Source organism: Oryctolagus cuniculus, chromosome 8, assembly GCF_051225735.1.
Source record: "Oryctolagus cuniculus isolate XC-2025 breed Fujian yellow rabbit chromosome 8, ASM5122573v1, whole genome shotgun sequence".
In the NCBI taxonomy this organism is placed as follows: domain Eukaryota; kingdom Metazoa; phylum Chordata; class Mammalia; order Lagomorpha; family Leporidae; genus Oryctolagus; species Oryctolagus cuniculus.
Window position 1 is genome coordinate 52,463,126 of NC_142874.1, and position 23,035 is coordinate 52,486,160.

At 40.1% G+C, this 23,035-nt stretch overlaps 1 protein-coding gene across 15 annotated transcripts in view; it reads right to left on the bottom strand.

Moving 5' to 3' along the window:
- Nucleotides 1–23,035, bottom strand: part of IL15 (interleukin 15) — a 95,087-nt gene that overhangs the window by 32,586 nt on the left and 39,466 nt on the right. For 2 of the 15 annotated variants that reach the window (XM_008267272.5, XM_089301689.1), the window contains exons 2-3: nt 22,349–22,425; nt 20,090–20,186 (exon numbers count right to left, since the gene is read on the bottom strand). The exons of 9 other annotated variants lie outside the window; for them this stretch is intronic. The gene's annotated coding sequence lies outside the window, so the exon portion shown is untranslated. The remainder of the gene's footprint in view (nt 1–20,089; nt 20,187–22,348; nt 22,426–23,035) is intronic. 4 more of the 15 variants (XM_089301686.1, XM_089301683.1, XM_070079478.2 and 1 more) reach the window with 2 other exon arrangements.

A 23,035-nucleotide genomic window follows, 5' to 3' on the forward strand; every position in this document is an offset into this window, starting at 1 on the left:
GAGAAAAAGGACTTTAATTATAGATTGTAATATGTTTTCTATAAATTTGCTCATTAAAAAAAAGTTGCTGAGCCTGGCAGTAACCTGGCTCTCAAAAATTTTTCCCCTAATTTGTAGTACTTACCAATTCTATTGTATAAGTGCATTACCATGCCCACTCAAGGTACCAACTGTATAAAAGCCAGCTCATAAAAGTCCTGATTATTTAACTATTGGGTTTAATGAGCCAATTAGAGTTGTCTCTAGTACAATACTGCCTAAGGCAAAATTTTAAAACACTATAAACAATCCTTCTAATGTAGTACATAGATATATTAGATTAAATATAGTTAACATTCTACCCTAAAGAGATAGCCCATTATAAAGTAAATACATAGAGTATCTGTAAAAGCTTGTTTATTGCCTATACCTAAAATAAAATCTCAAAAAATTACCAAGTGGGCAGGAGGGAGGGTAGAGCAGGAAGAATCACTGTTTCTAAATCTGTATATATGAAATTCACGAAATTTGTATACCTTAAATAAAATTAAGAAAAAAAAAATAAACACAGAAAAAAATTACCAAATCCTGAAACCATGCCTACTACATTGTGTCATCACAGCTCAATAATATAAATGGTACTAAAACATTGAATTGAATAATCCTGAATTATAATAATTTTAACAATATTGAATTAAACTCACAAGTGTAAAATGGTCTCTTTAATCCTAGAGTGAAAAAAGAATTCAAAATGAAAATTACACTTTATTAAAATACCTGGAGAATATAGCAAAAACATAACCATAGCAAATTTTACAACTTTTTACATAAATTGAAATTAAATTCACATTAAACTGGAATATTTTATGCACTAATCTCAGGGATCTACAAAATATAGTAAGCACAAAGAACATTGATTAATATGCTAATGAGATGCAAGCAAGTTAATGATAGAGTAAAAAGTGGTTCCTCTGTGAGCTTGGGCTGACAGGCCCTGTGGTTAATATAAGAATTTGCTCCTTGAAAAGCAAATCTGATCAAATCTAAAGTCTGTCTAAAAAGCCAACTGCCTATTATTAGTATAATTTTTATAAATTACATAATCATGCACCAATAAAAAATACACACTATCAAAGAGACTGAAGAATACCTGATTAGCATAAAAACCATAAAATAAATTAAAGAACTAGGCAAAATATATGTACTAAAAAGCTCTGAATTTTTGATAAATGTTTTTCCATACATTTGGGGACTATACGGTTATTATGATTCATGAACACCAAAATCTGATATCAAAACTACGTGGAGATAACCCCAATAAAGAAAACTACATTGTAATCTTCTATATGAAAACAGATGCAAATTTTCAAAATAAAATCTTAACAAATTTCTTCAAGCAGTGCGTCAACAGAATAATATAAAACAACCAAGTAGGTTTTATCTTGGAAATGAAACAGATGGTCAGCATCAAAAAATCAGTGCAATAGAGGCCAACACTGGCATTGCAGGTTAAGCTGCCACCTATAGCGCCACCATCTCATACCTGCGCTGGTTTGATTCTTGCTAATGTGCCTGGGAAAGCAGCAGAGGATGTCCAAGTCCTTGAGCCTCTGCATCCAAGTGGGAACCTGGAAGAAGCTCCTAGCTCCTGGCTTTGGCCTGGCCCATCCCACATCATTGCAGTCATTTGGGGAGTGAACCTTCTGATGAAAGATCTCATTCTCTCTCTCTCTCTCTCTCTCTCTCTCTCTCCTCCTCCTTCCTCTCTTTGCATAACTCTGCCCTTCATATAAATAAAATAAATCTAAAAAAATAAAAGACAAAGGGATCGAGACAGCAAGTAAAGAGAAATTTGCAGTGAGAATCAGAACAACCATCTCTATCCTTTCTTTAATAAGGGTTCAGTAAAAAGCGCTGTAATTCCTTCAGGTTACTAGTCCCAGCTAAGAGGTTCGGAGAGCAAGCAATTACAGCACTCCCACATACTCTGATGGTGTGTTTCCTTGAATATAAGAAGTATGCATATGCATGGATGTTTCTGAGGTTGGGTAACATCTTTTGTATGATCTCCTCCCTCATCCTTAGAAAAATCTGTTATTAAAAATATGGTGCCTTTTGGGGTCAGCGCTGTGGCGTCGGCATCCCATATGGTCGCCGGTTCTAGTCCTGGCTGCTCCTTTTCCAATCCAGCTCTCTGCTATGGCCTGGGAAAGCAGTAGAAGATGGCCTAAGCACTTGGGCCCCTGCATCCATGTGAGAGATCCGGAAGAAGTTCCTGGCTTCAGGCTCCGGATCAGCTCAACTCCAGCCCTTTTGGCCATTTGGGGAGTGAACCAGCAGATGAAAACCTCTCTCTCTGTGGCTCCTTCTCTCTGTCTGTAACTCTACCTCTCAAATAAATAAATAAAATCTTAAAAAAAAAAGTAAGAAAAATGCAATGCCTTTTAAAAGATTGACAGTGTCTCAGGTTTTCTGAGACAGATTTATGTATGCCTGGAGTATAAAGAAACGTCTTCAGGATCATTACGTGGTGGGGGGAAGGAAGACAGTTGAACTGGGAGGAGAAGTAATTGGACAGTGTGGCCACTAGGTCTCCTCTTGGCATCCTCAGTGTACTTTTCACAGTGGCACCAAGCCAGGGGCCTTTCTAAACACTACATCCCAGTGCCCTCCCAAGAAACACTGGATGGAGGCTGATGCCTGGTGTGGTGGTGATACATTTTCTCTTAGGTAAGACTGTCAGTTTGGAAATAGCAAGCAGTGAACCCAGAAATTGGGAAAACAAATTATTTATTCCTGAAGGAGTCCAGACCTTAGGATAGTGGCCACTACAAATGATACTTAAGAATGTGGGAAATATACTTGATGTCAATATGACATCACTGTACTATGATCATCAAATATTCAACATAAATTTACTCTAGTACCAACTATCTCAAAGTCTGTTTCTGTAAAAGACTGGTTTATCTGGAAACCTGCCCTCTTTGGGATAATAGAGACAACGAGAGTTACTCCTGAATATGCATATCAGAATTACTGTATTTTGCCATGCAGGAGTAAAATTATAAAGATAACAGCTAGTCTAGTGCTCATTGTGAATCAAGACAGATTTCCCATGAAATCAGTGGAGCGTAGGCTCTAGCATCCCTTTCCTCATGGCCTATATTGTGAGAGCAGCAGCCCAGGCCTGTAATGGAGGCATGCAGAGTGGGCCCTGGCTGGGATCCCCTTGCACCTGCTCACGTCATCCTGGGTCTGCCACAGGTACTACTGGCAGGCGGGCTGCCAGAATTTACTTCCATCAATCAAGACTCCAGGGATAATCTAATCAGCAGAGAATCTGGACCTTACTTGGACCCTAAAGATGGACCTATGAAGCTTTTAGGCCACTGTGTCCCACCACCTCCGTTCATCTCTCTTAGACAGACTTGCACACAGCATGAAGATGGGGAATCCAGAGGGAACTGGCCAGGCTGGGGCCCTGCTGAGGCAGTGGCTTGTCTGACACCATGCCAGCTGAGACCCACAAGTTGCACTTCTCTGAGCGTTCCTTCCAAATAAGGACAGCCTGAGCAAGAAGCCTTGGAACACAGTAAAATTGTAGTGTTTCCATTAATGCATTATGAAGGTAAATGAATGCTTCCTAAACCATCAACAATAAAAACATATTTCAATCCGTTTTACAAGAGAAAAGAATAAATTGCCTTCTTTTCTTTCTGGAGAAATTATGAAAAATTACCATATGAAAGAAAGAATCTGATTCTCTGCCATGAAAAATGTGTAGGAAATTAAGTATTCTAAAGATGAGTCAGGAAGTTAATTAATAATGAAAATACATTATGATGAGTATGGTACTTTTAAGATTCTTGATATCTGTAATATATAATTTCTTTTCCTGCTCTAAATAAAAGGTGTTCTAATTAACTAACTTTACATTCATGATTTGGGTTCCTTTTCTTAAAGAGAACTCAGCCACTATAAAAGGTTAAGCCCCCCACAAGTGATTCTTCCTTGCATAGGATGGGTGAGGCACTCTTCCAAGTAGCCATAAGAAGACACACAAGCTTCCTGATAGCTCTCTTACTATTTCACGATGTGTATACAACTTTAGGAATATAGTGATTCTTTCCACCATACCTATCTTCCCACCCATACTCTCATTCCTCTTTCTCCTCTCTCTCCCACTCCCATTTTTATTTTTGCTAAGATCTATTTTCAATTAACTTTATACACATATGATTAACTACATACTAAGTAAAGAATTCCACAAATTGTATGGAAAAAAATTGCTCCTCAAAAGTCAAGACAAGAGCTGTTCAAAGTCACTGCATCTTAAAGTGTTAATTTCACTTCTACAGATTACCTTTTAGGTGCTTTATTAGTTATTAAGTTATGTATTTTAAAAATGGACATAAATGCTATTGTGGGCTTCATTTTATGGTGGAAATAAAATAAACATTCAATTACAAATGGTTTACTAACTGGTCTTAACTATGCATGCAATAAAAATCCATGTTTAGGAGGACAGTTCCTGTAACACAGAAAGTACTTTAACAGACATTTGTTGAATGATTGTGAATACCTGAATAATAAAGAGTATTGAATAAACTCTGCTGGAAATGTAAAAGGCCTTTGGTTTTGGTGGCATTTGGGCAATTGAGGTTAAGAGTGGATAAGCTTGGCCGGCGCCGCGGCTCACAAGGCTAATCCTCCGCCTGCGGTGCCAGCACACAGGGTTCTAGTCTCGGTTGGGGTGCCAGAGTCTGTCCCAGTTGCTCCTCTTCCAGTCCAGCTCTCTGCTGTGGCCTGGGAGGGCAGTGGAGGATGGCCCAAGTACTTGGGCCCTGCACCCGCATGGGAGACCAGGAGAAGCTGGTCCTGGCTTCAGATCAGCGCGGTGCACCGGCCACAGTAGCCATTGGAAGGTGAACCAACGGTAAAGGAAGACCTTTCTCTCTGTCTCTCTCTCTCTCTCTCACTGTCCACTCTGCCTGTCAAAAAAAAAAAAAAAAAAAAAAAAAAAAAAAAAAAAAAAAAGAGTGGATAAGCTTTGAAGCAAAGGAAATTACCAAACACTAATACAGACCTGGCATCAGTAACAGCATCACAGGATGAGAAAGCCTAGGAGATGCCATTGTCTAGAAAAGTTTCAAGAAAGTCAAAAGAAACATGTGAACTGGCATGCTGGAGCTGGGTGGCATGCACCCTTCAATGTCAGGCTGAAGAATCTGATTTGATGTTCTAGGCAATGAGCCACTGCTTCAGTCTTAGGCAGTGATGATGGCCAAAAACTGTACTTGTCAGGGATCAGTCAGTAATTTAGTGGACAATGGAGAAGAAAAACATTACACTTCATTTTATAACATCAGCTAGTATGAAAATTCAGGCCAGATATTTACCTATTAGAGTAACCAGAGCCCTAATCTGGTAAGTAGTCCTACTAATTGAATATATGATCATCAATAGTCACTTTTTTTACAGGAAAGGAGACATTATTGACTACTGACTATTGAAGAGTGAGAATTTGTAGTTGATTGTATGCTGAGCATGTGTGTTAATTATTAGTTCTATAGTTACAGACACAGGTCATAATTAGCAAAGATACTAGCATGAAATCTCCCAGCTTCTCCAACACTTAGGCCAATAAAGGCTTCCATCTGGCTTGTGACATTCTTTGTTGCTGTTGTTTCCATAAAAATATCTGCTGCTTTAAGTATTCATTTTGTTTCTGTATTTTGTCCTGCATACTAAGGTTAGTCATTACTTAATCTCTCTACAAATCCATTCACTGTGTGTTTAAGTTATAGTTAACACTAGAACTGTAATAGTAGGTGAAAATCAGAAGTGAGCAATTTTTTAAAGGTTATTTATTTATTTGAAAGGTAGAGTTACAGGGAGAGAGACACAGAGAGAGAGATAGATTGATCTTCCATGTGCTGATTCATTCCCCATATGGTCAGGAGCTTCTTCCCAGTTTCATGAGTACAGGGGCCGAAGCACTTGGGCCATCTTCTACTGCCTTCCCAGATCATTAGCAGGGAGCTGGATCCGAAATGGAGCAGCCGGGACTCAAACTGGCACCCACATGGGATACTGGCACTGCACAGGGAGGCTTCACCCACTGCACCGCAGCATTGGCCCCAGCAATTTTTTCTAAGAAAATTGTATCACTCTCTTTCACCTATAATCCTCTTATGCTTCTTTAATACCACTGTCTCCATCTTCAAAAAACTGTTATTCTAATAATTGTGAAAATATTCATGGGAGATTGTTTGCATATCCTCAAGTTCCTTGCATAAAATGTCACAGTATTTACATATAACATATGTACATCATCCCATATACTTTAGATAATCTTTTATTGCCCATATAATGCAAAAATTGTATAAATGGTTTTTAATAATCTATTGGGGAATAATGATGAGAAAAAAGGCAATACATGTTTTGTAGACATGTAACATTTTCTGAACATTTTTGATTCATAGTTGGTTGAAACATGGATTCAGCCTATATGGATAGGGAAAAAAACTGAACATGGACAAGACACAAGTGAGCCAGGAGGGTTTTTTTTCCCCCCATGGGGATTAATTTTGTTTATGTTGAAAGAGTAAAAGAGAGAGAGAGATCATCCATCTGCTAGTTTACTCCTCAAATGGCTGCAATGGCTGGGGCTGGGCCAGGTCAAAGGCAGGAGCCAGGAACTCCATACAGGTGAACCTACCTCAGTGGCAGGGGCCAGAGCACTGGCGTCATCTCCTGCCACTTGCCCTGGTGCATTAGCAGGGAGCTGGAGAGGAAACACAGCAACTAGGAGTCGAACCAGCACTCATGTGGGATGCCAGCATTGCAGGCAGTGGCTTAGCCCTCTGTGCCGCAATGCTGGCCCCAGAAGTTTGTAAACTACTTATTTGAGTTTGACACAGCTCAGTAATAACACAAACTGAAATCACCAAGTTCACCACTGTTTCTATTATTCTACCTCATCTCACTTTTCTCTAACTGCCCAGAGGAACTTCCAATGTTGATTTTCCACTTGGTGCATGCGAATGTGTACGTACTTGCCACTGGAAAGAACAAAAGAGAGGAGGCCGGCGCTGTGGCTTAGCAGGTAAAGCCGCGGCCTGCAGTGCCAGCATCCCATATTGAAGTTACACCTTGACAGTAGGGACTCCATTTTGGAGAACCTAAGACTCCATTCTGGGAAGGTGCCTTCCCCCCAAAACACACACACCATGAAACTCTGGTCTGAAACTATGATCTAAAACAGTTGAACTATAGCAGTCCACTACATCACACTTGGCAGAGCATAGAAACCCCCTCGTATGATCGCTCAAGCTTGGAAGTAGATAGACTGTACCTGGGTTAATGATTAAAATGTAATTTGTCTATGTCCTACATATGGTTAAAACTAATACCTGGATTAGTGTCAAGATCACAATTAAAATTATTAAGATTGTAACTGGTATTGTTAAGATTATAATTGATACTAGTTTCGCATAGGTTTTAGGTCAGCTTGACCCCACCATGTATTTCCCCCGGATCCTAGCAACCATGTATTCCCCTCCTGATTTTGCGGTTTTTGCCTTTATAAACCCTGTTGCTTTGGGCTGCAGGGTCGCGAGTTCTTTAGGGCATGAGCCCACTCTCCACCACTGGCAATAAAGGACCATCAAAGTTTATCAATGTGTGGCGCTCCTTTGTTTACACTTGCCCAGGTACAATATGGGCGCCGGTTCTAGTCCTGGCTGCTCCACTTCAATCCAGCTCTCTGCTATGGCCTGGGAAAGCAGTAGAAGATGGTCCAAGACCTTGGGCCCCTGTACCTGTGTGGGAGACCTGGAAGAAGCTCCCTGTCAATGCACCTGGGAAGGCAGAGGAAGATGGACAGAGTGCTTGGGCACCTGCCACCCACATGGGAGACCCACATGGAATTCCTGGCTCCTAGCTCCAGTCTGTTCCAGAACTTACTATTGTAGCCAGATGGGGAGTACCCAGCAGATGGAAGATCTCTCTGTCTCTGCCACTCTGCCTTTCAAATAAATAAATAAATCTTTAAAAACAACAAAAAAGACAAAAACCCTATTCTTGTGGGAATTATATATTTTTAAATGTGACTGTACTTAAGATGGATGTGTGTTATGGACATGTGAAAATACACAGCAAGGGGCAGCGCTGTGGTGCAGCGGGTTAATGCCCTGGCCTGAAGCGCCTGCATCCCATATGGGCGCTGATTTGAGACCCGGCTGCTCCACTTCCAATCCAGCTCCCTGATGGTCTGGGAAAGCAGTAGAAGATGGCCCAAGTCCTTGGGCCCCTGCACCGCTGTGAGAGACCCAGAGGAAGCTCCTGGCTTCAGATCAGCACAGCTCTGGCTGTTGCGGACAATTGGGGAGTATAGCAGCGGATAGAAGACCTCTCTTCTCTTTTCTTCTCTTTTCTTCTCTTTTCTTCTCTTTTCTTCTCTTTTCTTCTCTTCTCTTCTCTTCTCTTCTCTTCTCTTCTCTTCTCTTCTCTTTCTCTCTACCTCTCCTCTCTCTATGTAACTCTGACTTTCAAATAAATAAACAAATCTTTAAAAAAAAAATACACAGCAGTGACTTCCTGATATAAGCTACCTAATACTTCATGCCTTAAATAGTTTTGATAAAAATTTGTTGAGAAAACATGTGTAACTCCTGATAAAATTAATTTTATTGGTAGAATTCAATTAGCAATATTTTCCAAAGTTAGATTCAGTAAAGAAAACTCAGAATCATTAAGTAAAATTTTCCTAGTGGTTACATTTTCTTTCCACAAATACAAACCTTAATTTAAGAGAGAGGTATGTATGTAGAGAACAAGCTAGATTTTAGTGCATTAATTGTGTTTTAAGAAGATTTATTTTTATTTATTAGAAAGGCAGAGTGTCAAAGACACAGGTAGTAAGAGAAAAAAAGATCTTCCATCCACTGGTTTACTCTCCACATGGCTTCAATGGCTGGGGCTGGTCCACGCTGAAGCAAGGAGCCTGGAACGCTTTCAGGGTCTCCTAGTGGGTGATGGGAGCCCAAGTGTCTCATCCAACTTCCACGGCTTTCCCAGCTGATTAGCTGGATTGGAAGTAGAACAACCAGACTCAAAGCAGGGTTCCTATATGGGTGGCAGCTTTTTGAGTGGCAACTCAACCCTCTGTGCCAGCTGCTAGTATACTACTTATTAACATGTGAAAACAACAGCTAAACTTCTCTTTGTTAGTTTTAAACAAGTATTCAATAAAAGCTCCACAAATTAGCAAACACATATTGTGAGAACAAACTCTTTTATGAATAATCTTCATAATACAGCATTTCAGTTCAAATGTTCTATCTACTGCTGACTCTACAGGTTTGAATAATTGTCTAGAAAAACAATCACTTCCTAGTAGAAATAATTTCAACCTGAGTTCTAAGTTTGTGAACTGAAGCCCACAATCCAGATGCTGACAAAAGAAACTGGATGGTTCTTGGTCACAGAAACAACACAATCTGAGAGTTACACACACCCAACGTAGAGGATAAGTTTCTGCACTAACAACCCCTAAGTCAAGCCAATTTAATGATTTAACCTAAGCACCTGCAGAGACACTATGGGTTATTAAGTTAAAAATAAAATATAGTCTTATAAAAGAGTGAAAATGACACAGGGAGTAGCAAATGTTTTCTTAGTTTTCAGTGCAAATATATGAAACATAAATTACATGGGAATAAAACATATGTGAAAACTCCTCTTATTCACTTTAATATTCTAGGCCATGGTGGGGGAGGGCATTAGCATGCTAATACTGACTTTTTACATCAAACTAAGAACATTAGCAGCAAAGAAGATGAAAGAACAATTCTCCCCATTTAGAGCATTTGGGCTGCCTTGAGGCATTAGGGCACTATGGAACAGCCTTCTGGGCTGCTGTTCTCCCTTTTATTTATTTATTTATAAAGGAAAATGTGAAGGAATATCTGTGTAGTTTAGAGTTCCTCTGGACACTGAGCCACCTATCTCCAGGAGAAGTTAAAGATCACCATGACTTTGATATCCTTTCAAAAATTTTCTTTCTTTCCTGCCTTTTACTCAGGTTAACTGAACATGCCAATTCAAAGAAAGAAAAAGGGAAGAAATTGTGTTTCATATTGCATCGCATATAAGAACTCATAGCTAGAATCAAAATGTAGTCTGGGGATACATGAAAAATGTACAACAGTGGAAGACAGGCACTCTCTCAAACTCTTCTCAATTCAGGTGAAACAGGAACATTAATAAGTCACAGAACTACAGGGTGAACAAAGGGCACATTGGCAGAATTAAATACCATAGATATCAGTCAGTAGGGATACAAAGCCAAGGTTACAGGGTTACAGGATTTTAAATGGGTAGCAAGGAATTTTAATATGAAAGAACTAGCATTAAATCATGTTCACTGCAAAAAGAAAAGTAAATTCCCTGAAATGTTCAATTAGCATTCATTGGGAACTCCTTGCTGTGAAGCACTTAGGCGCCACGCTGGGGTGAGGAAGAGGTGAAATGTTGGACATAAATGATATCTGGTCCTTGAAGTTGCATGTATCCAAGGAAGATGCCAAAGAGCTTGATTCTAGTGCGTAGAAGGGTTGGACAAGATGGCTGAGCCTCTGCGGGGAGGCTGATGGGAGAGATTTTCTTTAGGAAGAACATCATAAGGATATGTTCAAATGCAAGACACCCACAGCTCTGAGTTAATGCCAACGTGCAGGTTCCGAGCTTTTAATAGCACACAGGATGGGAACACGTAAAGAAAATTTCCAATCAAATTTTGTGGAACTTTATAGCCAAGACATAAAGTTATCTCCATGAAGGCCGCTTTACAATGAGGCTTTCCATCAAGGATTTGACAGAAACAGAACCATCTGACATGTCTCTGATATTCAAACAGAACCATGAAAACAGGGATACAACATTCACTCTGCTGAATGACACACATAAAGCTCAGGAGATGGTTCACTTTTGGACACGGTGTTGATGGCATTTGCCTCCTTGCCTCTAATAGCACACAGTGATACGCTCCCTGCGGCTATAATAAAATATTGCTATCAAGCTAGAAAATCAACACATTGGCTTCCAAAGCACATGCACTTGGTAGTTTCCCTATCAGAATCCTACAGCTTTATGAAGCCACGTACTGACAGAATGGCAATGTAAGAAGAGAATAAAACCAAAAGAAAAACAGATAAACAGCTGTTTCCCTGTGCACTGCAAATATACACCAGCATAGGTTCCTGCAGCCCGAGAACTCCTCTTGTTCCATACACACCAAATGACAACATGGATCGTTTTGCTCTGTTTTGGATGCTATTTTCCAAACTTTATTACTAGGAAGATCTTTTCCTACTTGGATGTTGCCATTAATATCCTCACTACTGGTGAGAGAATTTATACCTTAGTCTCAATTTTTAAATTACCTGTTTATTTAATTTTCCTCAGCACTTCAAAACACATGGACACACTGACTTGGCAAAACTGAGGGCAACACATTAAAATGACAATATCAGCCTTTCATACAGTACATTCACAAAGAAAGGCATAATTTGCTTCTCCAAGAAAACGTGTGGCCATGCTGCATATAGTCTATAAGATTATGTCTGTCTTGTAATATTTTGATAATTCTCTTTGATAGCAAAATATTCATGTTCTCATTTAAAATAAGCACAACCGTGCATGAATTGTAATAAAATAGCATTCAAAGTAAAGATCTTTCTGGTTAAACAAAAAAAGAAAGGAAAACACTCCCACTTATTTGAGAAGATAAATGTATACAAATATTGGAACCCAATAAAGAGTTATATTGTGTGAAGAAAGACAATTCTATAACATTTTTAAAAAGACTTATTTATTTATTTGAAAGGCAGAGTTATATAGAGAGAAGAAGAGATAGAGAGAGACACAGAGAGAGAGATCTTCCATCTGCTGGTTCACTCCCCAACGGCTGCAACAGCAGGGTCTAAGCCAGGAGGAAACCAGAAACCAGGAGCTTCCTCTGGGTCTCACACGTGGGTGCAGGGGCCCAAGCACTTGAGCCACTTTCTGCTTCTTTCCCACACTCAATAGCACAGAGCTAGATCAGAAATAAAACACTGGGATTTGAACCAGTGTCCACATGGGATGCTGGTGCTGCAGACTGCAGCTTAACCAGCTGCACCACAGCACTGGCCCAGACAGTACTATAACTTGGTTAAGTACCAGGCATATTCTAATCAGTTTTATCATAATATTCACAGTTTTATCATAATATTCACAGAGACTAGTCTGTATAATGCTTTGTGTCTTAATGAGATCCAAATTTCTTATCAGTCAAACCAAAGCAAATTAAATATTTTTCACAACTTGAATACTGAATAAACTGTATCACAGCAGACGTCATTTGTGATAATAAAATGTTGGAACTCCTCATTTTTGTAACTGGGAACAACATCTCTGGGTGCAGAAATGTCTAGTATTTTGTCCTAAAAGACTTAGATATTGAGGACACCAGGATCAGACTTTATTTCATGCAATCCACACTGCTCCTAATACACCTAAGCTGGTTATCATTCATGAGGCTCTGTCTGGCCTCGTGAAAAATGGGGAAAAGGCAAATCCCTATCTTTGCCTTACTGCAGACAAATAGAGAAGATCCTAAAGGTGTCAACAAAAGAAAATGTCCCATCTAGTGGCCTTACAAATATACATCAAATAGTTTATACTGTTATTTAAGATCAACAAAATAACACTTATTTGTTTTTCCTCATTTATGCACCAGATCAAACATTTTTATTCATAACAATTCATGTGGTCTCTAGTTCAATGAGCTTTGTTTGATCAAGGGTTGAATTTTTCTGTTTTTGACTGTATCTTTTGCAATTTGCTATGGGAATTACGGTCACTTGATTCAATTATCTCTAAAAAGGTTTCAGGTAAATACAATCACTATGATTTCATTCATTTTTCCAAAATTAACTGCAGTGATAATGACACTTATTAGCTAAGGTTTTTTTTCCCTCCTGTTACAAATTATTTTCTGTCTAGTTGAAAGGCTGAGAGAGAGAAAGAAACAGACAGACAGACAATGATCTCCCACCTGCTGGATTACAAAGTTCCTCTCTAGTACCCACGACTGGTATGTCTGGGCTGGAGTTCAGCCAGGACCTGAGCCTGCACTCCAGGTCTCCCATCTAACTGGCGGAAGCTCATTGCGTTGAGTCATCGTCACCTGCTGCCTCCTAGGTTATGAATTATCAGGAAGCTGTAGTCAGGAGCTAGAGCCAGGAACTGAATCCACATACTCTGTTTTGGGGGCATGGGCATTCTAAGTGCTAGGCCAAATGCCTGCTCTGACCATATTTTAGAAGTGTGTTAAGAAGACAAACAGAAGGAGAGAAAGGTATAAAGACCAATGCTTGCAGCAAAATAGGGCAGAATAAACAAACTCATGTTCAAATTGCAGAAGTACATACAGCAAAACAAAACCCAATATATGATTCCTGTCCATCTGGATCTCCTATTATATAGGAACAGTATGCTTAAAACTTGGGTTGGAACCCTTGAAGGCAGTACTTTTTATAGCAGTATGTGAGACCATTTGACTAGTCAGTGGGTTCTCCCAGAATGCCCACAGATAAAATCAGGCCCTCTCACAACTGTCTTATAGAGCCAAAGCTCTGGAGTTCCATCAAGCCTGGGTTTGACCCCCAACTCTGCCAATGACTTATGGTAAACAGAATTATATTATCCACCCCTCTCCTCCAATTCTACTCTAGCTGTGCACATGGTGAGACTTCACTCCTCTGATTACGTTGTGTTACCTGACACGGTTGGCCCTACGATAGGGATATTGTTGGGGTAGGTTGGCTATCTAATTGCAAGAGCCCTTAAGAGCAGAGCACTTTTTCTGACTGGTAGAAGGGAGAGTCAGAGATTCAGACCATGAGAAGAATTAGACATGTCCTTGCTGGTGTGAAGAAGGAGGGAGCCACATGAGATGGGATACAGGTCGAATCTAGCAAAGATAAGTGCCTGCTGACAGCCCAAGGATACAGGAATGACATTCCTACAATACAAGGGACTCAATTTTGCCAACAACCTGAACATGCTTTGCAAAGGACTATTTCCAGGTCTCCAGGTAAGAGGCCAGGCTAGCTGCCACCTTAATTCTTGTCTTGTGAGACTATGAACAGAATATCCACCTGAACTTGCCTGGACTTCTGATCTCTACAGAACAGTGATACAATTAACTGTGCCCTTTTAAAGATTTATTTATTTGGGCATCACAGGTAGTACCACAACACCAGCTCCGAACAATGGTATTTTAAGTCTCTCAGTTTGTGATAATTTCTTACACAACAACAGAAAATTAATAGATAGGGAAACTCATTTAACTTCTAGACGGCTGAAAAGCAGAGATAATAATAGAAATCATAAATGGCTATAATGAGGGATACTGAGATTATGCATGCAATATGCCTAGCACAGTATTTAGCATGGAGTGAGAATTGAAGATGCAATTACTATGCCTTTAAATATTTTATGAAAATTGAGAGATTTCTAAGTCAAACTTCCCATTATTTTCTGCAAAATTGTTATTACTTATGCCTAGCTTCTCCTTTACTTTAAATAGACTTACAGGTTGGTACAAATTAAAATAAATTTTCATATGAGATCCACAAAATAAACAGATGATTCCATAAAGTCCATGTGAATATCAGTCTTGTTAATCTGTATTTGTATTCCATATATGCCACAGTTCAGTAAAGCATAACAAAACACAAACCAAAACCAAAACTAAACCAACAAGCTACCATTAAAATGTACTGAAGTGCTAGTAAGTGGACAAAGTTCATAGACTCTAGGTTTTAGTTTGAGTTAAGCCTCTACCAATCAAATAGATTTCGCTAAACTTTCAAAATTTTAGGACCCACCAGGAAAGAAAAAAATGCCTTGTGAATATTCAATTTTCCTACTATATTAGTTGGCTGGTCCAAATAATTTATAGCCATGAAAGCACAAAATCAAGTCAAGAGTAAAGAGAAGATGACTAATTATGTTGGACTATTAGGAAAGATAAGAAATGAGGATGTTTGATTTTGGAGAGAATAAACCATATGGAGAAACTCAGAAGGTGGAATCTACGACACTGCTCTCAGGATGAATAAAGTCATTTTCCATGCACAATATAAATGGACAAAAGGACAGGAATGGCAGAAAACCATGTGCTGAGCTGATGTATTTTGCAAAATGGCAATAATCACATCCTCTCTCAGGTGTGTTGCCAGAGACAGAAGGAGTCAGTGCACTGGTATTAGCCACTGAAAAGACTAAGGATAATGGGACAATGGGTTAATATTGCTTCAGAAGGTGAAAGGAAACCAAAAGGCATGGCCTGTGGGGAGCAAACCGGACTAGACTGAGTTACTGGAATTAAGACTTATTCTATGCATCTGCTCTCCCACAATATGGCGCTGGGAGAGAAGTAAACAGCTTCCGCACAGCTGCCTCCAGTTCAACCAATAAACAGTAGGACTTGCTCCTGATTGGAGGAGAGCAGCGTACTCGGCGTGTGGGCAGCCGAGTTAGGATTGGCGGAGGAGGACTATAAAGGAGGAGAGAGACGGCATGCACCAGGAACATCTAAGGGGAACATGTAGCTGAAGGAACACCTGTGCAGCCCCCGAGAAGAGCCGGCCGGCGGTGTGCCGCTCCCCTGCGGAAGTGGGGAATGTGGCCAGGGGGAACTGCCCTTCCACGGAGGTGGAAGGGACGGTAGCCAACCCGGGAAGAACCAGCAGCAAACCCGGGGAGGGCCGAGCAGACGAAAGAACAGCGCAGGGTCCTGTGTCGTTCCTCCACGAAGAGGGGGAGCGACAATGGCCCAAGTAGGAAGCACGGTGAGGAGTTAAGATACCAAAGGCATCACTGAAGTGTCTGACTGAGGTGGCCATCATTCCCAGGGCAATGTGGTAAGGAACTACAAAAGATACAAAATAAATAAATAAAGGATAACCATATCTTGGTTATATAAAGTTATCACCTAACAAGCAAGCCCATGGTTACTGATCTCCAGAAAATACTATTATAAGGCAGAATGTCTGATGTGTTGAACACAATGAACAGACAAATCACTGTACTCTTTTTCTTTTTTTAATACCGAACATTTATGGTCCTGATCCAGAAAACCAAGTATCTATTTTCTTTTTATTTGGATGAAGAATATGTACAGGAAAAAGGAGAATTTTCTTATAGTCTACCCCAGGTTAAGTGATTCATTAAATGTTCATCACTCACCACAATGCTCCAACTGCTGTTCTAGGAAGTGAAGCTATAACAAGGTCAACACCATATCTGTCCTCATTGACCTCACAGCTTGTTGAGGAAGGCAGACAAGCCCAGAGCAACTCTGTAACAGTGGGAAATGTCAGAGGAGTGTGCTTTGAAAATGTGCAAGAAAGGGAACTGCCATTGTGGTGCAGTGGGTTAAGCTGCCACCTGCAATGTTGCCATCCCAGATGGGCACTGGTTTGTGCCCTAGCTACTTGTCTTCCAATCCAGCTCCCTGCTAATGGCCTGGGAAAGGCAGCAGAAGGTGGTCTGAGTGCTTGAGCCCACTCAGAACCCACAACCCAGAATAAGCTCCTGGCTCCTGGCTTCAGCCTGGCTCAGCCATAGCCATCTTGGCCAAGTGAGGAGCAGACCAGTGGATGGGAGATTCTCTCTCTCTCTCCCTCTCTCTCTCTCTCTCTAACTTTGCCTTTAAAAATAAATAAATCTTAAGAAAAAAAAATGTGCAAGAGAAAATGTGCTTGGCCTAAGTAAGGAGACTTTCTGAAGCAAGCAACACTGAAGCTGGGACCAAGCAGGCAGAAGTCATTCATGAGAGGAGTGTGGGGAGGATTCCAAGCTGAAGAGGCAGGTGCCTCAAGGCCAAGAGAAAAGAAAACTGAGTTTCATTTTCATGAAATTGAATAAGACATTCCCTATAACTACAGACGATGGTGAAGTACATAATTGGCTATAAACTGGCATATTGTTCTTTATTAACCCTGCTTTTATGTATTCAAAGTCAGTTCAATTTTGCTACTCTGAATATCTCTCAGTGTAGAATAAATGCTACTCCCGAATGCCTGAAATCTGCTGTTTTTAGGACAATGGAGAAATTTGTGTTTTCTGTTTCTCCAAATACACCCTCAAGAGTATTATAATTATAAAGCTTCTCAGACTACAAAACAACAAAGATATATCAATACAACAAAGTAATTTCTTTCTGTCATGAGGGAGTGAAAACACTCTCTGGTTAAAAACAACACTGAATCTATTAGGTTAAAACGAATACCAAAAGAAAAAAAAGTAACACTATCCATTGGGCCATACACTCTCTAACCTTTCATTATGCATTGAGATAAGAGGAAAACTAAATGAAAATATTTATTTTCTTGTCATAAAAACTAAATTGGCAGCTATTAGAAGACAGAATTCACTTCTTATTACTACACAATGGTAGTGTAATGATCAAGTAACAAGGCTTCAAAATCCTCAAATTAATAGATTTTCTCATACACTCAGACAGATCCTTCATGAATAACATATTGATTAGAAGTGTCACACTATTTTTTAAAAGATTTATTTATTTTGAAAGCAAAATGACAGAGAGAGAGGGAGAGACACAGGGAGAGACTCCACAGAGGGCCACAGCAGCCATGGCTTGGCTAGGCTGAAGCCAGAAAATCCACCCTAGTCTCCTACATGGGCAGCAAGGGGCTCAAGTACTTGGGTCATGATCCGCTGCCTTCCTGGAAACAGTAGCAGAAAGCTGCATCAGAAACAAAGCAGCTGGGATTTTTAGCAGGACGCTGGATTGGAAGCTGCGACTAGAACCAGCACTCTGATGTAGGATGTTGATTTCACAATCAGTGGCTTAACCCACTGCACTACAATGCCAATCTCTAAAACATTACTTTTACTTTTGATTTAATGCTATCACTAGTACTCAAACAGTATTTTTCACTTTATGTTTCTGTGTGGGTGCAAACTATTGAAATCTTTACTTAATGTATGCTAACCTGATCTTCTGTATATAAAGAGAATCGAAAATGAATCTTGATGTGAATGGAAGGGGAGAGGGAGTGGGAAAGGGGAGGGTTGCGGGTGGGAGGGACGTTATGGGGGGGAAGCCATTGTAATCCATAAGCTGTACTTTGGAAATTTATATTCATTAAATAAAAGTTAAAAAAAAAAACATTACTTTTACTTTTGCCAACATTGCAAGTGGCAGCCTAACCAGCTGTGCCACAATATCAGCTCAGATGCACTATTTCTTTAATCAACAAATACAACGAAGAGCAAAGGAGAACTTAAAACTACATGTTTTTCCATAATATGTTTAGTAATCGTTGCTGAGATTAAAATAAAAAAAAAACTGCTATCCACTGCACATAGACAAAAAGTTCACTTCACCAAATGAGAAAATACAACCCCACCATGTACAAATGTGGTAGGTTATTAGCTAAGATGACAAAGAAATCCCTCTCATCTCATGCGTCCCTTTGCAATGTGACTTTGCCACTTCTCCCATCGAGATGTGGAGTCTATTTCACCTCCCCTTGAATTTGGGCTGGCCCTTTCCCTATAACTAGCTATGACTAAGAAGAAGTGTGTGACTTCTGAGGCTGAACCCTAAGAGGGCTTGGCACTCTGTTTGCTCCACTGTGGTAAAATCCAGCTAGACTGCTGATTGAAGAAACTACATGAGGACAGACGCTCTGCCCACAGCCAGACTCCAAAGTCAGAGACATGTGAAAATCCTGAATGAGCCCAAACAAGACCAGCAAAAAAAGTCACTCAGATAACTACCAAAATCATGAGAAATAATGCACTTTTGGGTTTTTTAGTCACCAAATTTTGGATGATTTGTTACATCTCTCTCTCTCTCTCTCTCTCTCTCTCTCTCTCTCTCCCCCTTCTCTCTTTCCACACATACATATGTATGTGTGTATAAAATAACATTTAAGGGCTGGCGCTGTGGTTAATCATCAGCCTGGGGCACCGGCATCCCATATGGGCGCTGGTTATAGTACCCGGTGCTCTGCTTCCATTCCAGCTCTTTTCTATGGCCCGGGAAGGCAGTAGAAGATGGCCCAGATGCCATTTTCTACTGCCAGATGCCCCTGAACCCACGTAGGAGACATGGAAGAAGCTCCTGGCTCCTGGCTTCGAATTGGCTCAGCTCCAGCCATTGCAGCCATTAGGGGAGTGAACCAGCAGATGGAAGACTTTCTTCTCTGTCTCTCCTTCTCACGGTCTGTAACACTCTCTCTCAAATAAATAAATAAAACCTTTAAAATATATAACATTTAAAAATTTACAAAAGATGAGCTAGTGGTCTCTTGTAAAGAAATTCCCCAGTCATAATATAAAGTCATCTAAACATCTATAGTATTTTGCAGTACTTTTGCAACTTCGTTTTGCCCTAGGGATAGCCTTATCTGATAGATATGATCCAGACTAACAGAAAAAGCAACATAGGGTGATCAGTTTACTTGTAATAAGCATACTCACAAAATTGAGCCTCCATATTGGTCTATCAGTTTCTTTAGGCAGTCTATGTAACCCATCTTTGTCTGTTAGTACATACATGATCACTAGTATATAGGAGGCTATTTTTTTTTAAGAATTGGGTGGATGGATGGATGGATGGATGGATAGAAAGTCAGAGAAATGAACCTGCCCCTTCTCTTGCTTTTTTCAATATTTAAGAAAGCTCTGACATGCGAACAGCCCACCCTCATGCCCAGGATCTCCAAAGTCTTTCTTGCACATGTTAGTGGATTCAGCGATTTTTCACTTGAATTAGCACTTAGCTAATTAGTACTTAGCTAATTTTTTCCAATTTTTAAAATTTATATAAGGTGAATAAATTTCACATATTTCATATATACAGATTTAGGAGCATATTGATGCTTCCCACCCTATCCTCCCTAATATCAAACACTTGAGGTACTAAGGTACCTGGAACTAGACACAATATTGTCTATCTAAAACTGACTTCTGTAACTTGAACTCTGCATCCATATACAGCAAAGTGATTTCAAAAGCTTACCTGAGGGGCAAGTTAATCTGAGGCCAGTGATGCTGCTTATCATAGGGGTGCCGATTTGAGTGCCAGATGATCCAGTTTCAATCCAATGCTACTGCACCTGGGAAAGAAGCAGAAGATGGCCCAAGTACCTGGGCTCCTGCAGCCACAGGGGAGACCCTGATGAAGCTTAACCTGACTCAGCCTTGGCCACTGTGGTCTTTTGGGGAGTGAACTAGCAGCTCGCTCGCTCTCTCTCTCTCTCTCTCTTTCTCTGCTTCTTCTCTCTGTGTAACTTAACCTTTCACAGAAATAAATAACATCTTTTTCTTTTCATTTATTTATTTATTACTTATTTAAAAGTTAGAGTTACACAGAGAGAGAGGCAGAGACAGAGAAAGATCTTCTATTCTCTGGTTCACTCCCCAATGGCTGCAATGGCCAGGGTGTGCCAGGCTGAAGCCTGGAGCCAGGAGCTTCTTCCAGGTCTCTCACACAGATACAGGGGCCCTTGCACTGGAGTTATTCTCCACTGCTTTCCCAGGTGCTTTAGTAGGGATCTAGATTGGAAGTGGAGTGGCCTGGTTTCAAATCAGCACCCAAGTGGGGCGCTGGTGCTGCAAATAGCAGCTTTATGGGCTATGCCACAAAGGTGACCCCAATAAATACACTTTTTTAAAAAAGTATGTCTGAAACAAGATGTCATCTTCAATGAAAGACATAAAATAATTTCTAGTTTGTATTGGAGAAAATTGGATTGCTCTTTAGTGAAATCTGCTGTAAAAAGCAAAATGTTTTGGTTACATTTTTTAAGATTTACTTGAAAGACAGTGTGACTGAGAGGAATGGAGGGAGGTCATGGGAGCAACAGAAAGAAATATATCTTCCATTCCTTAGTTCACTTCCCAAATGTTTGCAACACCCAGGGTTGGGACAGGCTGAAGCCAGGGGCCAGGAAATGCATCCTAGCTTCTCAGAAGGGTGGCAGGGGCCCAAGCACATGGGCCATCATCCATTGCCTTTGTAGTCACATTAGAAAGGAGCTAGATTAGAAGCAGAGTAGCTGGGATTTGAACTGACACTCTGATACGGTATGTCAGCATAGCAAGTGGCAAATTAACCAACTATGCCTCAACACTGGGCCCCTATATTGGTTAAGCTTGAAATCAGTAAAATTCCATAGTGAAAATGTGCTTAAATTCCTAGTGATCTATTTCAATTGAAGGAATAAATGGACTCATTAATCATGGTTAGTTTTAGAAATTTTTCTCAAGTTGTGTCATTGATTTTGGTTAATTTGGATAGAATTAAAGAACTCAAATTATTTTTACTTAAATTCTATCTGTAATGCATTTATTTTGGTCAATTTTAAAAGACTGTAACCCCCTCCAGTACCATAGTTAAAGCATAAATATCCCAATGAATTGATGCCAAATGCAGCTTCTTATATTTTACATTACTTTCCACAGCATTATTAAATTATGAATTTTATGAACCATTACATTCTAATCAACATTTTAAAAATTCATATTTTTAGCCTACTTTTATAGTTAATTGATAGAAATCCTTAGAAAGAACTTTATAGGGCTCCCAAGAAGATGGACATGATTTTATAAATTCTATTTCTGGGGAAAAAAAGCTTTCAATTTGAATATATATATATATATATATATATATAATTTAGCAATAGTATTTAATTAGAATATTACACATCTACTACATGCTGCCTCAATACAAATTCATTTTCACCGACTGGTATCTCAGTAGATCTAAAATCAAACCACAAGCTGTTCTTCCACTTGTTCCATTTGCGCTAGATTCAACACAATGCAGCAGATGTCCTTGGCTCAGAAGCACCCTTAACCAGCCACTTTCCCTGGCCCCTGATGTCCTTCTCGATCTTCCCTCGTTGTCACCACTGCTGTTTGAAACAACATAGTCTAGGCTTGCATCACCCTGAGGCTGAGCGCCTGCAACTCCAGTCTCTTACATGTCGATCACACTGTATGTGATCATCACGTCGTGTGATCCTAATGGGCTAATTTAAATCAAAAGTAATACTTTCACCAGCAGCCACTCAAATAATTTCAAGTGTTCTTGTTGCTTTCTCTTGTCTGTCTAAATTGAAGGAGAGGGGATTGAGGGAGGTTAACTTCTTAGAATTACATGTTTAAAATATATGAAATCTGTTCCCTTTATATTAATAAAAATTAAAAAGAAAAAATAAATAATATGGAAATTTTGAAGTTCTACTTAATGATTCACCTGGTTTTCCAAACTTACTTCTAGTTAGTCTCCAACAGGAAGTCACCTGTCTCCCTTCAGTTAGACCAATCACCTTGCCAAATTCTATGTCAGCCCTGCAGATAGAAAAGAATATTTTTTTACTATCAATAGTACAGGCATTAGAGATGGGCATTTGGTGCAGTGGTGATGATGCCTCTTGGAACATCCACCTCCTTTATCAGAGTGTCTGAGTTCAAGTCCCTGCTACCCTTCCCATTCAGCTTCCTGATAAGGCATACCCCGGAAGGCATCAGATGGTGCTTCAAGCAATTGTGTTCCCTGCCTCCCTTGTGGAAGACCCAGATTTGGTACTTCACTCCAGGATTTGGCCTGGCCCAGCCCCATCTGTTGTGGCAATTTGGGAGTGAACTAGTGGATGGAATATTTCTCTCTTTCTCTCTCTCAAATTAAAAATAAATAACTTTTAAAAATACTAACAGTATAGCTGTGGCTGGCGCTGTGGCATAGTAGGCTAAGCTTACACTTGTGTTGTCAGTATCCCATATGGGCGCCAGTTCATGTCCCAGCTGCTCCTCTTCCGATATAGCTTTCTGCTGTGGCCTGGGAAAGCAGTAGAAGATGGCCCAAGTACTTGGGCCCCTGCACCCATGTTAGAGACCTGGAAGAAGTTCCTGGCTCCTGGCTCCTGGATTCAGATTGGCTCAGCTCTGGCCATTGTGGCCA